Source organism: Protopterus annectens, chromosome 3.part1 (genome assembly GCF_019279795.1).
Source record: "Protopterus annectens isolate FY-2018-M chromosome 3.part1, PAN1.0, whole genome shotgun sequence".
Lineage (NCBI taxonomy): Eukaryota > Metazoa > Chordata > Ceratodontiformes > Protopteridae > Protopterus > Protopterus annectens.
This window is the reverse complement of record NC_056732.1, coordinates 825,951,981-825,967,366: the sequence shown is the minus strand read 5'-3', so window position 1 is coordinate 825,967,366 and position 15,386 is coordinate 825,951,981. Positions and strand designations below refer to the sequence as shown.

General features: G+C 45.2%; 1 protein-coding gene across 4 annotated transcripts in view; it reads right to left on the bottom strand.

Moving 5' to 3' along the window:
• The window catches only part of ZNF516 (zinc finger protein 516), a 1,134,205-nt gene that overhangs the window by 600,708 nt on the left and 518,111 nt on the right, over positions 1 to 15,386 (bottom strand). The window lies entirely within an intron of this gene.

The window sequence follows — 15,386 nt, the reverse complement described above, 5'->3', positions numbered from 1 at the left end:
TGATTTTCTGCCTGAATCAGGCACTCGTCCAAGTATGGGTAAATCTGAAAACTTCTCTACCTGCAAAAAGCAATGGCTGGAGCTAAGCACTTCGTGAATACCCTGGGCACAGTAGATAAGCCAAAGGGAAGTACAGCTGTGTACCTACCATAAATGTAGATGTTCCGAGTGTATTCACTGTTGCAGTCCTTACACTTGGGTTATCCTGTTGGCAGGCTACCTGCAGTCGGCCTGAATTCCAAAGTCCTGGTCTGGCATCGGTTGCTGTCGCCTCTTCCCTGACGTCAGTGCGCCAGGGATATAAAAGATGCAGCCGACGCCATTTTCTTCAGTTTTTCTTGCCCCAGATGTCAGGTGCCCCCAAAAGGGTAGGGTAAAAATTCTGCTCATAAAAAAGCATGCACTAACAAACATAACCTTCATCTACAAGCAAATACACCACATAGGTTGTATAGAATAGAGAAGTATAGATAAGTCCCAGCAATGAAAGGGGGATGGAGGGAGGGTAACCTGGACTGCAACAGTGAATACACTCGGAACATCTACATTTATGGTAGGTACACAACTGTACTATGTTCATCGTGTTTCACTGTTGCAGTCACTACACTTGGGTTGAATCCCAAAGCTGAGATTCGGTGGCTGGGCCTAGATAGAATTAGGAGCGGCTATGAGGCCCTGCAGAACAGCAGTGGAGAAGCCTGCTCTGGATTTAGAGTAAAGAGGTAAGTGGTAGTCCTTTGTAAAAGTGTACACTGAAGTCCAAGTTGCAGCCTCTAAAATGTCCTTGGTTGGTACTCCTCTGAGGAAGGCTGCTGAAGTGGCTTATGCTCTGGTTGAATGTGGCCTAATACCCTTAGGCACTGATTTGCCATGTTGTGAATAGCAGAAACGAATGCAGTGGCCTATCCATTTTGAAATAGTCTGCTTTGAAACAGCTTTTCCTTGCGATCCTGCAGCATATGCCACTAAGAGTTGCTCAGTCTTTCTGAAGGCTTTAGTTTTGTCCAAGTAGAAGCATAGCTGTCTGTGTATGTCCAAAGAATGCAAAGGTCTCTCCCCCTTATTCTGTGGGTTTGGATAAAAGGTAGGCAAATGAATAGTTTGGCTAAGAGCCCCACTGGATACTACCTTAGGCATAAATGTTGGGTTTGTCCTTAGAGAAACCCTGCCCGGATGGAAAATAATAAAAGGTTCCACAGCCATTAGTGCCTGTAACTCTGAGACTCTTCTTGCCGATGTTATTGCTAGGAGCAGAGCTGCTTTCCATGATAAGTATTTTATCTCAGCTGTATTAGCTGGCTCAAAAGGAGGCAGTGTGAGCTTTTCCAAGACAAAATAGAGGTCCCATGCAGGTGTTGGAGCTCTCCTTGGAGGTCTTATGTTTTTGGCCCCTCTGAGGTACTGCCTTAGCAGATGATGTGAAAAAACAGGTGGATCCGTATTGTAATGAGCTGAAATGGCAGAGGCATGGATCTTAATTGATGAGAAAGAGAGGCCTTTGTCCAGCATCTCAGTTAGGTATTGTAAAATCTGAGGAATATTTGGTACAAGCGCGTCGATTCCTTGTGCCGGGTTCCAAGCACAGAATCTTCCATTTTCCTGTATAAGAGTTTCTGGTGCTGGGCCTCCTGGCCTCCAAAATAACATCCATAACTGCTTTAGAGAGAGGTGTGTTCTGAAGGGTTAAATAATCGGCCATGCAGCCAGATTTAAGGTTCTGAGTTGGCTGTGCAGGATCCGATTGTTTTGTTGGGTCAGCAAATGAGGAATTTGGGGTAATGTCCAGGCTGGGCCTTGAGACAAGCTCTTTAGGATTGGGTACAAGTGCTGGCGTGGCCAGCCTGGGGCAATCAATATCATTTTTGGCTTCTCTTGTCTGACCTTTAGAGTACCTTGGGGAGGAGAGGCAGTGGAGGAAAGGCATATACTGCAAGGGTTTTCCAGCTGAATGATAGGGCATCCCACTTTCCATGCTTGTTTGTGATAAGTCCTTGTGCAGAATCTCTGTAGTTGGCAGTTGTGCGGGGAGGCAAATAGATCTATGTCTGGGCATCCCCATTTTCTTGTTATGCTGAATATTTGTGGATCTAGTTTCCACTCATGAGGATCCTTGAGATTTCTTCTTAGTTCGTCTGCCAGAGTATTTGTCTTTCCTGGCAGGAATTGTGCTTGCAGGTGTACTTGATAAGTCAATGCTGTTCTCAACAAAGTCATGGCTTGTCTGCAGAGGGGGTAGGAATGTGTGCCTCCCTGCTTATGTACCACATGACTCTAGTATTGCCCGTCTTTACCAGCAGCTGTCCTGGATGAAGTAGATCCTTGAAGGCTGTCAGGGCATTCTGAACAGCTAGCATCTTTTTGATTGATATGAAGATGCATCTGGTTTGCTGGCCATGCTCCCTGAATAAATTTTCCTGCCATGTAGGCCCCCCAGGCATAATCTGATGCATCTGTTGTTAGGTGTTTGCCTGGCTGTGGGTAGAGTGAATGGATGTCCCTTGTTGTGCTGACAGGCCTGTGCCCACCATCGAAACTCATGTTGCAGGCAGGGAATGAGGGTAATTAATGTTTCCAGGCTGTGGCAATGTTGAGTCCAAACACTTTTTAGATACCATTGTAGTTTCCTCATATGCAGTCTTGCATATGGAATTAGTAGAATGCACGAAGCCATGAAGCCCAAAGCCTGCAGAATTTTTCTTGCAGATAACTGGGTCTTTGTTGCCAACATTTTGAAGTAAGAAGTCAGTTGCCTTTGTTTGCCTGGCGTGAGATAAGCCATCTGGGCAGTTGTATTTAAACTTGCACCCAGGAATATTATCCCTTGAGAGGGTACTAGTTTTGATTTCTTTTCGTTTACCGTGTACCCTAGGCAAATTAGTAATCTTTTTACAAACGCCAGATGCTTCAGTAGAATGTCTTTGTTCTCTGCTTGAATAAGGCAGTCGTCCAAGTAAGGGTATATTTGTATTCCTCTGTTTGCAGAAAGCAATTACTGGTGCCAGGCATTTTGTGAAGACCCTGGGCGCAGTAGATAAGCCAAAGGGCAGTGCAGAGAAAGTACAGTTTTGTACCTACCATAAATGTAGATGTTCGAGTGTTCACCCTGCTGCAGTCATTACACTTGGGTTATCCTGTCTTCAGGCTGTCCCGCAGTTGGACGGATTTCCAAAGTCTTGGTCCGACGTCTGTTGCAGTCGCCTCATCCCTGACGTCAGTGCGCCAGGGGTACATATACTGCAACCGACGCCATTTTCTTCAGTTTTTCTTGCCCTGTCAGGTGCCCCCAAAAAGGTGATCCAAATCAGTACCAAATGATGTGAACACTGTGCAAACACAAAATCCCTTCAGCTATAAGCAAATACATCAGTAAGGCATAGCAGAGGTTTAGCCAGTAGATCAGAGGGGTTGGAGGGTGGGTAACCTGGACTGCAGCAGGGTGAACACCCGAACATCTACATTTATGGTAGGTACAAAACTGTACTATGTTCATCGTGTTACCCTGCTGCAGTCATTACACTTGGGTTGAGTCCCAAAGCTAAGGTAGGGTGGTGGCATCATAGAGGGTTAGTGGAGGCAATGAGGCCCTGCAGAACTGCAGTGGCGAAGCCTGCCCTGGACTTAGAATAAAGAGGTAAGTGATCATGTTTGGTGAAGGTGTGCACTTAACTCCAAGTTGCAGCTTCTAAGATTTCCTTGGTAGGAACCCCCCTGAGAAAGGCTGTAGAAGTAGCTGTTTCCCTGGTAGAGTGGGATCTAATGGTAGGAGGAACTGGTTTCCCATGATGGGTATAGCAGAATCGGATGCAATGGCCTACCCATTTAGAAATGGTTTGCTTGGATATGGCCTTCCCATGAGAGGCTGTAGCATAGGAAACAAAGCTGGTCAGTTTTTCTGAAAGCCTTAGTTTTATCCAAGTAGAAACGAAGCTGCTTGTGGAAGGAATGCAGGAGTCTCTCACCTTTGCTTTGGGGATTGGGGTAGAAAGTGGGTAGGTGGATGGTTTGATTTAGAGCTACACTGGAAACCACCTTAGGCATGAAGGAAGGATTAGTTCGAAGAGAAACTCTGTCTTGATGAAAAATGAGGAAAGGTTCCACTGCCATAAGTGCCTGCAATTCTGAAACTCTCCTAGCAGAAGTTATTGCCAGGAGCAGGGCAGTCCTCCAAGATAGGAACTGAAGGTCTGCAGAAAAAGCAGGTTCAAAGGGAGGTAGCGTTAGTTTTTCCAGAACAAAGTTGAGGTCCCATGTTGGTGTGGGAGCTCTTCTAGGTGGTCTAATGTTTTTCGCCCCGCTGAGGAACTGCCTTAGGAGAGGATTTGAAAATAAAGGTGGATTCGTGTCGTAGTGAGCTGAAATAGCTGAAGCATGGATTTTAATTGAGGAGAAGGAAAGTCCTTTATGCAACATCTCAGCTAAATACTGCAGAATGTGAGGCATATGAGGCTGAGTTGTGTCTTGGCCTTTAGCTTGGTTCCAAGCAGAAAACCTTTTCCATTTGTCCGAGTAAGCCTTCCTGGTGCTTGGCCTCCTGGCTTCTAGAATAACATCCAGCACTGCTTGTGAAAGAGGGGCTGGTTGGATGCTTAATTGATTTGCCATGCAGCCAGGTTTAAGGTTTTTATCTGGCTGTGTAGAATCTGCATGTCTTGCTGCGTGAGCAAATGAGGTATTTGAGGCAATATCCATGGTAGGCTGTGAGCCATATTCTTCAATAGCGGGTACCAGTGCTGGCGTGGCCAGTCTGGGGCTATGAGAATCATTCCAGGTTTCTCCTTTTTGACCTTCAAAAGAACCTTTGTGAGAAGAGGTAATGGAGGAAAGGCATATAGTGTCAGGTTTTTCCAACTGAAGGAGAGAGCATCCACTTTCCAAGCTTGATGGTGGAATGCCCTTGTACAAAATTTTGTCAGCTGGTAGTTTTGAGGACTGGCAGACGGGTCTATATTTGGTAGGCCCCATCTTTGAGTTAACATTGTAAATATTTGTGGGTCTAGCTTCCACTCGTGGGGATCTTTGATGGTTCTGCTTAGGTCGTCTGCCAATGTGTTTTTCTGTCCTGGCAGGAATTGAGCTTGTAACTGGACTTGGTAGGTCAGAGCTGTGTTCCATAAGATTATTGCTTGCCTGCAAAGAGGGTAGGAATGTGTGCCCCCTTGTTTATGTACCACATTACTGTGGTGTTATCCGTCTTTATTGCAAGTTGGCCAGGCTGTAGTAGATCCTTGAAGGCTGTCAGGAGCTTTTTGTACAGCTAGCATCTCCTTTAGGTTTATGTGCAGTTTTCCTTGTTCTGCAGTCCATAGGCCTTGAATGCATTGCCCTGCCATGCGTGCCCCCCCAGGCATAGTCTGCAGCATCTGTTGTGATTATTTGCCTGGGTGGGGGCAAGGTGAAAGGCTGACCCTTGTTGAGGTGACATGCCTGTGTCCACCATAGAAATTCCTGTTGAAGGTAGGGAATGAGAGATATCACTGTGTCCATGCTGTGGCTGTGTTGAGACCATACGCTTTTTAGGTACCACTGTAATTTCCTCATATGCAGTTTTGCAAATGGTATTATCAGAATGCAAGATGCCATGAAGCCCAAAGCCTGCAGAATTTTTCTTGCAGTTAATTGGGTCTTTTGTTGCCATTGTTTTGAAATATTGAGTCAGTTGTAATTGCTTGTCTGGTGTAAGATAAGCCTTCTGGGCCGTTGTGTCCAAGCTGGCACCCAGGAATGTCATTTTTTGCGAGGGTACTAGTTTTTGACTTCTTTTCGTTTACTGTGTACCCCAGACAATTCAGTAGATGCTTCACAAAAGCCAGATGTTGTAAGAGAATGTCTTTTCTTTCTGCTTGAATGAGGCAGTCATCCAGGTATGGATATATTTGAATTCCTCTTTGTCTGCAATATGCAATTACTGGTGCCAGGCATTTTGTGAATACTCTGGGCGCAGTAGATAAGCCAAAGGGCAGTGCAGAGAATTGATAATGGGTTGAACCTGCAATGAAACGGAGGCATCTTCTGCAACTTTGTCTGATAGGGACATGCAGGTATGCCTCCTTGAGGTCCAACGTTACCGGCCATGCTTCCTTGCCCAACATGGGAAGTAGCTGCTGTAGTGTTAGCATCTTGAATTTGGAAACTTGTAAGTGTTTAGAATTGAAAGGTCCAGAATTGGTCTCCAAGCATCGTCTTTTCTGGGTACTAGGAAGAGTCTTGAGTAAAATCCTTGGCCTTGCTCTTGAGTTGGTACCCTTTGAATGGCTCTCATGGCCCTGAGAGCTGTAATTTGTTTTTGAGCCTCTGCCCTTTGATTTTGTGGCAGGTTTGGCATAACTCTTTTTATTGGCAAGGTGTGAAAGTGGAATCGGTATCCTCGTAAAATTATGTCTAGTACCCATATGTCCTTTGTGACCATGTGCCAGTTGTCTGCAAATAGTGCTAGCTTTCCCCCCAGGGGGCTGACAAAAGAGCTTTGTTTGGCCAGTCGAGGTGCAAGTCATTGAGTTTGCCTTCTGGTGGGTTGAGACCTGTCTTCTCCTCCCTTCTGGGTTGGAGTGTCCCATTGGCAAGGTTTATACTGAGCTTGTGGTTGTCCTCTGCCCCTTGGGCGCCTGTATTTACCCCTCTGAGGCCTGTCAGTGGCTGGAAAGGACCAATTTTTTGTTGGCCAGTTTCTGCTGAAGCGAGGGGGTTGTACTTGTAGGAAATCTTTGACTGTCTGCATTGATTTTGCCTTATCTTCCATTTTCTTTAAAACTTCTTCTGCTTTAACACCAAAAAGAACAAGACCCAGACTTTGGAATCCGGCCGACCGAAGGGCTGCCTGACGACAGGACAACCCATTTGTAAAAACTGCAGATGCATCCTTGAAGGACATCATCCTGCTGTAAGGGAGCATCTAATAGTTTTGCTTTAACATGATCAGGCATACTTTGTTCCTTTAACCAGGCATGCCTACGTATAACTGATCCAGTGACAGCTGCTCTGCAGGAGGCCTCTAAAGAATCAAACCCACATTGCAAGGTATGTTTGCCTACCTGCTCGGTGGCGTGCAACAAATCCTGTACTTCTTTCAATTCAGATTGTTGAGGGAAGGTGGTTATCTTTTGTTTTAACTGAGAGATCAGAAATTGCTGATACTTAAGCATATGAAATTGACAGTTTAGAGCTCTCATAGCTAAAGTGGCTGAGGTATAAACCTTTTTCCCCCATCTGTCTAGTGCTCTAGATTCCCTTTCAGAAGGTACTGGATTTTTAGCCATGGAAGCCTTAGCCCCCTTGGGACCCTGGGAGATGGTCTCGGAGTCAGCTACTGGGCTTTTGTAAAGAAATTTGTGGGAATCAGGTACTCTGTAGTATCTGTCAGGCTTGGCCAGAGCAGGAGGCAGAGAGTCAGGGTTGAAACTGGATTCTAAACAGACATCATCCACAATGTCCAAAACAGGAGGGATGGCTAGAGGTCTGTGTTGGGGGAGTAAAAGAAACTCTCGGAGCCTTTACTTGGAATCAGAGTAATCCTGACCTTCCCAGTGAAAATGTTCCCTCATAGTGTGTAAAGTTTCCCCAAAAGAGTAATCTTCTGGAGGGGAAGCTGAGGGAATAGAGTCCTCAGCATCAGAATCTTCATAAGGAGAGAAGGAATAGTCTTGGTCCTCAGAGGAATCCGAAGAAATAGACAGTAGTTCAGAGGAAGCAGATTCTTCCTCTAGTCTAGGCCTTTTGTCAGGAGGAGGTTGAGTCCCCCTGATAAGAGAAATCAAATCTTCAGCCATCTTGAGCATCTGTTTCTTAGGCATAGGGCCTTGAACAGGAGACTGAAGTGAAGCCTTTTTCGGTTTGGAAGGAGTCTTCGACTTGGAAAACGTTTTGACCGAAAGTTGTCGGTCTGAAAACGCCATCTGAAACCGATGGCGTTTCAGAAGCACTGACGTCCTTGGAAGGTAAATCGTCGGTAGGGCCTGAAGGAAATGGCTGTGTCGGCCTAGTACATTCCGTCAACATATCTGTAGCGGTCTCGGTTTCTTGAACTGCGGTAGTCAGAAGCTGCGTCTGAGCCTCACTGATAACCTGAGACCGGATCAACCAAGGCCTCGGAATCGGGCTTAGGCCTGGGCTGTCGATCCTTATCCCTGCGCTTTTTGTGCATGTCGGTAGTCGGAAGCTCCGACGGCATGTTATAATTAAATTTTCTGCCAAAAAAAGTGTTGTGCGAAATAAAATCGTCTTTTAATAGTATGTTTATTAAATCTAGCACAAAAACAACAACAAGTGACGTCGTGGTCAGGGCCTAGGCAAGGTATGCAATAAGAATGAAAATCTTTATGAGGTATTTGCTTCCCACAAGAAATGCAATTGTTAACTTTTTCTGACATCGGTCTGAGGCAAGAAAAGTTTCCCCAACGGGGTACTTAGCTTTACAGAAGACTTCGGTCTGAAATTCGAATTCGAAAATCTCAGGAGTCAGCCGACCGGCACTTGCGAACTGCTTCTGCTTCGGGCACCACGCGGCAAGAAAGACTGAAGAAAATGGCGTCGGTTGCAATATATGCACCCCCGGCGCACTGACGTCAGGGATGAGGCGACTGCAACTGATGTCGGACCAAGACTTTGGAAATCCGTCCGACTGCGGGACCGCCTGACGACAGGATAACCCAAGTGTAATGACTGCAGCAGGGTAACACGATGAACATTTGGTAGTGCATTGATCCAGCTACGAATCTGAGATATCGGCTGCAATTTTGTCTGATTGTGACATGCAGGTATGCCTCTTTTAGGTCCAAAGTTACAAGCCAAGCCTTCTTGCCCAGCATGGGCAGAAGCTGCTGTAGAGTCAATATTTTGAATTTTGGAACGTCCAGAAAAGTGTTTAGAATAGACAGGTCCAGTATTGGTCTCCAGGCTTTGTCCTTTCTGGGTACCAGGAACAGTCTTGAGTAGAATCCTTGTCCCTGCTCTTGCTGTGGTAATCAGTGAATGGCCCTCATGTCCATAAGGGATGCAACTTGTTTTTGTACCTCTGCCCACTGATTGTGTGGCAGGTCTGGCATACCTTTTGCTTTTGGCAGGGTGTGAAAGTGGAACCTGTAGCCCTGGGACACTATATTCAAGACCCATTTTTCCTGGGTGATTATATGCCAATTCTGTGAAAAAAGTGCTAGTTTTCCCCCTAAGAGAGCTGCCAAAAGATAAGTGCTTGGTATTGGCAGAGAAAAGTCACTGGGACGGTTTTCTATATGGCTGTGCTTTGTCTTCTCCGCTTTTGGAGGTTGAAGCACCCCATTGTTTAGGCCTGTATGAGCCTTGGGGCTGGGATCTGCCTCTAGGGAGTCTGCATCTGCCCCTTTGTGGCCTGTCTGACACTGGAAAGGACCAATTCTTTGAAGGCCAGTTCCTGCTAAATCTAGGTGGTTGTACCTGTAAGAAATCCTTAACTGTATGCATAGATTTCGCTTTATCCTCCATTTTCTTCAACACCTCTTCTGCCTTAACACCAAATAAAGCATCATGCTGTAAAGGAGCATCAAATAATTTTGCTTTAACAGGATCAGGCAGATTTTGTTCCTTTAACCAAGCATGCCTTCTAATGACAGTACCCGTAACAGCGTCCCTGCAAGAGGCCTCCAGTGAATCAAAACCACATTGCAAAGTATGTTTGCCCACTTGTTCAGCTGCATGCAATAAATCCTGCATTTCCTTTTTATCTGCACATTCAGAATTTGTCAACAATTTCTGTTTTAGCAGTGACATCAAATATTGCTGATATTTAAGCATATGAAACTGACAATTTAAAGCCCTTACAGCCAAGGTAGCACTTTTCCCCCATCTGTGCAGTGCCCTAGAATCCCTGTCAGAGGGGACAGGGTTTTTCTGCAGTGGAAGCCTTGACCCCTTTGGGACCCTGAGATATAGTTTCTGGGTCAGCAGCAGGGATTTTATATAGAAATTTGTGGGAATCTGGAACCCTGTAGTACCTGTCTGGCTTAACCAGTGCAGGGGGTAAAGAGTCAGGAGACAGGCTGGACTCTGAAAATACATCATCTACTATGTCTAGAACAAGAGGAATAGCAAGAGGTCTGTGCTGAGGTAGTAAAAGAAAGTCTCTGAGCCTTTTCTTAGATTGAGTATTCTTGGCTCTCCCAGTGAAAGTGCTCCCTCATGGTGTGAAGGGTTTCCCCAAAAGAATAATCCTCAGGAGGAGAGGCTGAAAGAATAGACTCTTCAGCATCAGAATCCTCATAGGGAGGAAGGGAGTATCCCTGTTCAGAAGAGGAATCAGAGGAAATGGAAACCTGATCTGAATATTCATATTCTGTCTCTTGCCTAGGCCTCTTATCTGGAGGGGCATGGGAGCCCCTGATCAAAGTAATTAGGTCTTTGGCCATTTTAAGCATCTGTTTTTTAGGCATGGAAGTCTGTGCAGGAGAATGCTGTACTTGTTTCTTTGTCTTTAGAGCTGCTTTAGTCTTTGAAGCTGAGGTTAGCTTAACATAATAACTGTGTAGGTCTGAAAACACCCTCAGAAGCAGATGCCTGCTCAGCGGCTCTGGACCCATCTGAGGGAATAGTTTACGAATGTCCAATACCTTGAGTATCAAGAGGCCTAGTCGGCTCCACGTGGGAGTCTGCAGCGGCCTGTGGCTCTGAGGTAGCGGGCATCAGGGGCTGCAAAAAGCGCCTCACTGAGAACCGGCGATTGGCCTAGCAGACTAGCAGAGGCCTCGTCGTCTGTTTTGGACCTCGGATGCCTGTCCTTTTCCTTGCGCTTTTTATAAACTCCTGTCGTCGGCTGTTCCGACAGCATTATATAATTAAATCTTCGGCCAAAGTAATGAAAGGCAAAATCAAACAGACGCTTAATAGTGCGTTGGTTAAATTTAGCACAAAACCGACAGCTAGCAACGTCGTGGTCAGGGCCTAGGCAAGGAATACAGTAAGAATGAAAACTCTTATCTGCTCCTTTACCTGTTTTAAGCTGTTTTACTGCAATTTTTTACTTGCACTTTGAAAAGTTTGTCCTGTTTGTTGAAATTTACCTGTTGAGGCTACACACTCAAGTGCGCTAGCCTGTGTTATATATTTACTGCATTTTCTGCTGTTTGTGTACTAAAAAAGAAAAAAAAATGAAAAAAAATTATCCTTGTTTCCCGCCTTTCCTGACCTAGAGTAGTCCAAATACAGGCTTTGCTGTATACTGGACTTTTGGAAAGTTCCTCTGTTGCCCATTTCCTTACTTGGATAAAAAGGAGGCTTCTTTGTTCACCAGTGGGAGTGGGGAGCTTAGAGCAGCCTATCTATCCCCTGGAGGAGTGTTGCCAGCACAAGAATCTGGTAGTCTATTGGCCGTTTTGGGTCAATTTCTAGCTCTTTCAAGTCCCCCTGTATAAAACCCGCTTTGGCGCGATTTTACTCATAGCGCAGCATCGGGCAGCGCCACTTAATCTGGTTTAGACCATTATCGGCTCCACAAAGTCTGCTCTTCAATTTTTCCCTTAGAACTGCTCTAGCTCACAAAATAAACACCTTATTTTTAATCTATAGCCCGGCACTTGCTCACAAAATAATTTCTATAAGTTAGCACTAAAAATTAAATAGCACTACAGCCTCACATACTCCCTTTGAGTACTCTGTTCCCTATTGGTCCTTTTTCTCAATTATAAAGGCGTTCCTTATACTATTCTGGCATGTCCAAAGGTCAGCGGTCAATTTCCTCTCCAGTCCAGTTGGTGAATCTGGGAATCTTGAGGCAATGTTACAACTGCCTCATGTACACAGACAACCCTTTCCTCCTCCCAACAAGTTCAAACATATGCGAGAGCTACAACCATATAGCCAAACTGGAGGCTGAGATCTCTCAACTCAGTACTGGCATAACCAGTCAGGAGGAGAAGGTAACCACAAACAATACAATTTCAGTCTCACATAGACCTACTACTACATTAACAAACCAAACACAAACACACAAAAACATACTCGGAGGCTCTAAATAAAAATCTGCCTAAGCAACAGAAACCTCCAAAGCAGACACCCAAGCAACCGCTACCCCAAAACAAAACACGTGCAACACATAGTTCACAAAGCCAGTGTGCCAAACAGTGTCAGCCCTTAAGGCTAAACAACACACCTGATATACTTGTAATAGGTGACTATTGTCAGGCACACTGATGTCCCGCTCACCAGGCTGAACAAGGAGGTCACGGTGAGCTGCCTGTCGGGCGCTAGGATCCGCCACATAACACAAGCACTCAGGTCACTCCAAGACAAGCACAAATATGACTCGGTCATTGTCCATGCTGGTGTGAATGACCCGAGACGTACCTCCCTGGACTACATGAAAAGAGACAGAAGAGCTCTCTGAGCATGTAGCCTAGGCCGGTATGACCCTGACCTTGAGTAGCATCTTACCCTCACCAGGAATGATGCCACAATATAAAGACAAGATGATCAATTTCAACAATTGGTTGAATTATTGGTGTCATTCTAAGGGGATCCAGTGCCTGTCAGCCTGGGATGACATGCTTGACAAGCCACATTGCTTTGCTAGGGACGGCTTGCACCTGTCACCCCTGGGTTTTCGGATATTGACAAAGGCTCTTGCCACCCCCATAGTGGCTTTTTTAGGCAAGGCTCAAAAAAGACAAACCCACCTCCATAGATATCACAAAGAAAAAGAAACTAAGAGTAATGCTACTCAACGCCAGAAGTCTAAACCTCAAGATGCACGCACTCGAAACTCTCCTCAGCATGGAGAACATAGATATCTGTGCAGTAACAGAAACCTGGTTCAAGGCTCCTGAGAGCACCCCAGCACTACCAGGTTATACGTCATACCATACTTTTCGGCCCCAAAACTCGGACTGAACCACAAAAGGAGGGGGAGTATCAATACTTGTCAAAGATACCCACACCTCCAGGTTGGTGGCACAGCACAAAGCATCGGAGACTATCCATGTGCAACTAACAGTGGGTAAAAAGTACAGTTTTGTACCTACCATAAATGTAGATGTTCGAAGATCCACATTGCTGCAGTCCTTGCACTTGGGTAGTCCGCTGTCCTCGGTCGGCCCGAATATCAAAGTATAAGGCTGACGTCGGTCAAGGCGCATTTGTCTGACATCAGGACGTCAGGGTACAAATGCGCATGACCGACGTCATATCCTCAGTCTTTTCTTGCCCCAGATGTCAGAAGACCCTAAAAATAAAGGTCAAAACCAAAAGACAGCAAACAAACATCCAAGCACCCTTGCCCTAATTATATGTACAAAATATACACTATATACACAATATGTACAACTCAACCCACACAACCACCTCTAACTACAGAGGGGAAGGAGGGAGGTAATTGGACTGCAGCAATGTGGATCTTGAACATCTACATTTATGGTAGGTACAAAACTGTACTATGTTCTTCATCTCACATTGCTGCAGTCCTTACACTTGGGTAGAATCCCAAAGCAGAGGTATGGGAGGATGGCCAAACTATAAGGAAGCAGGAGCTGCCAAAATGCCCTGCAAAACAGCAGTGGCAAAACCAGCCCTGGATTTAGAGTAAAGTGGCAGGTGATAATGCCTAGAGAAAGTATGCACTGAACTCGAAGTAGCTGCCTCCAAAATATCCTTGGTTGCCACCCCCCTCAAAAAAGCTGTCGAAGTGGCAGTAGCTCTAGTGGAATGAGGCCTAATCCCGGCTGGAATCTCCTTGCCATGATGGGAATAACAGAAAGCAATGCAAAACCCAATCCACTTAGAAATAGTTTGTTTTGACACAGGCTTGCCCTGAGAACTCAAAGCAAAAGAAACAAATAACTGCTGAGACTGACTGAACCCTTTAGTTCTGTCCAAATAATATCGCAACTGCCTGTATACATCTAAAGTGTGCAAAATCTTTTCCCCTTTATTTTGGGGATTTGCATAAAAAGTAGGCAAATGAATAGTCTGGTTTAAAGCCACACTAGAAACCACTTTAGGCATAAAGTAAGGATTAGTACGTAAAGATACCCTATCCTTATGGAAAATCAAGAAAGGCTCAACCGCCATAAGGGCCTGCAATTCAGAAACCCTTCTTGCAGAGGTAATTGCCAACAAAAAAGCAGTCTTCCATGATAAATATTTCAACTCAGAAGTAGCTGCAGGCTCAAAAGGTTGTAGAGTGAGTTTCTCCAACACAAAATTGAGATCCCAAGCAGGAGTAGGAGCTCTTCGTGGGGGTCTTATATTCTTTGCCCCTCTAAGAAATTGCTTGAACAAAGGATGAGAAAACAATGGTGGGTCACAATCATAGTGAGCCGAAATTGCAGCAGCATGAACCTTAATAGAAGAGAAAGACCAACCTTTGTCCAGTAACTCAGTAAGATATTGAAGAGCCACACTCAAATTAGGCTCAGAAACATCAAAATCTTTGCTGCACTCCAAAATAAAAATCTCTTCCATTTATCTGTACACTTTCCTTGTACTAGGCCTTCTAGCTTCCAAAATCACATTCAAAACTTGTTGTGGAAGTTGAGACCTTCTATGGTTCAAAACAGAATATGCCAGGCTGTTAGGTGAAGAGAGTGAAGTTTGACATTGAGCAAATGGCTGTCCTCCTGTGACAACAGGTGTGGAATCAAGGCAAAGGCCATGGAGGCTTCCGCACCAGACTTCTCAGTAATGGGTACCAGTGCTGTCGAGGCCAATCTGGAGCTATTAAAATCATCCTTGGCTTGTCCTGTCTGACCTTTAGAAGTACCTTTGGGAGGAGAGGCAGAGGTGGAAAGGCATACACATGAAGATTGCTCCAATTGAAAGAAAGAGCATCCACTTTCCAAGCTGTGGGATGAAACCTTTTGTGCAAAACTTTGGCAGCTGATGGTTTAGTGGAGAAGCGAACAGATCTATGTCTGGAGTTCCCATGACACTGTCAATTTCTGAAATACATGAGGATCCAATTTCCACTCGTGGGGATCCATAATGCGCCTGCTCAACACATCTGCTAAGGAGTTCTGTGCTCCTGGCAGAAACCTTGCCTGAAGATTGAGCTGTAAACTGAGAGCAGTCTCCCACAAAATCATTGCTTGCCTGCATAGAGGATAAGAATGTTCCCCTTGCTTGTTGATATACCACATGACAGTTGTGTTGTCTGTTAGAATCAACACCTGCCCTGGAAGAAGTAAATCCTTGAAAGCTATTAATGCAAACTGGACTGCTAACATCTCCTTCAGGTTGATATGTAGATGTTGTAGTCTGGCAGGCCACTTGTCTTTTATCCACTTTCCATTTAGATGAGCTCCCCAAGCTTTGTCTGAGGCATCCGTCGTTAAAATCTGACTCCTCTGGCGGGTCACAGAGAGTCCCTTGTTTAGGTGACATTCCTGAGCCCACCACAAAAATTCCTTTTGAATGCAAGGTATTATTTGAAT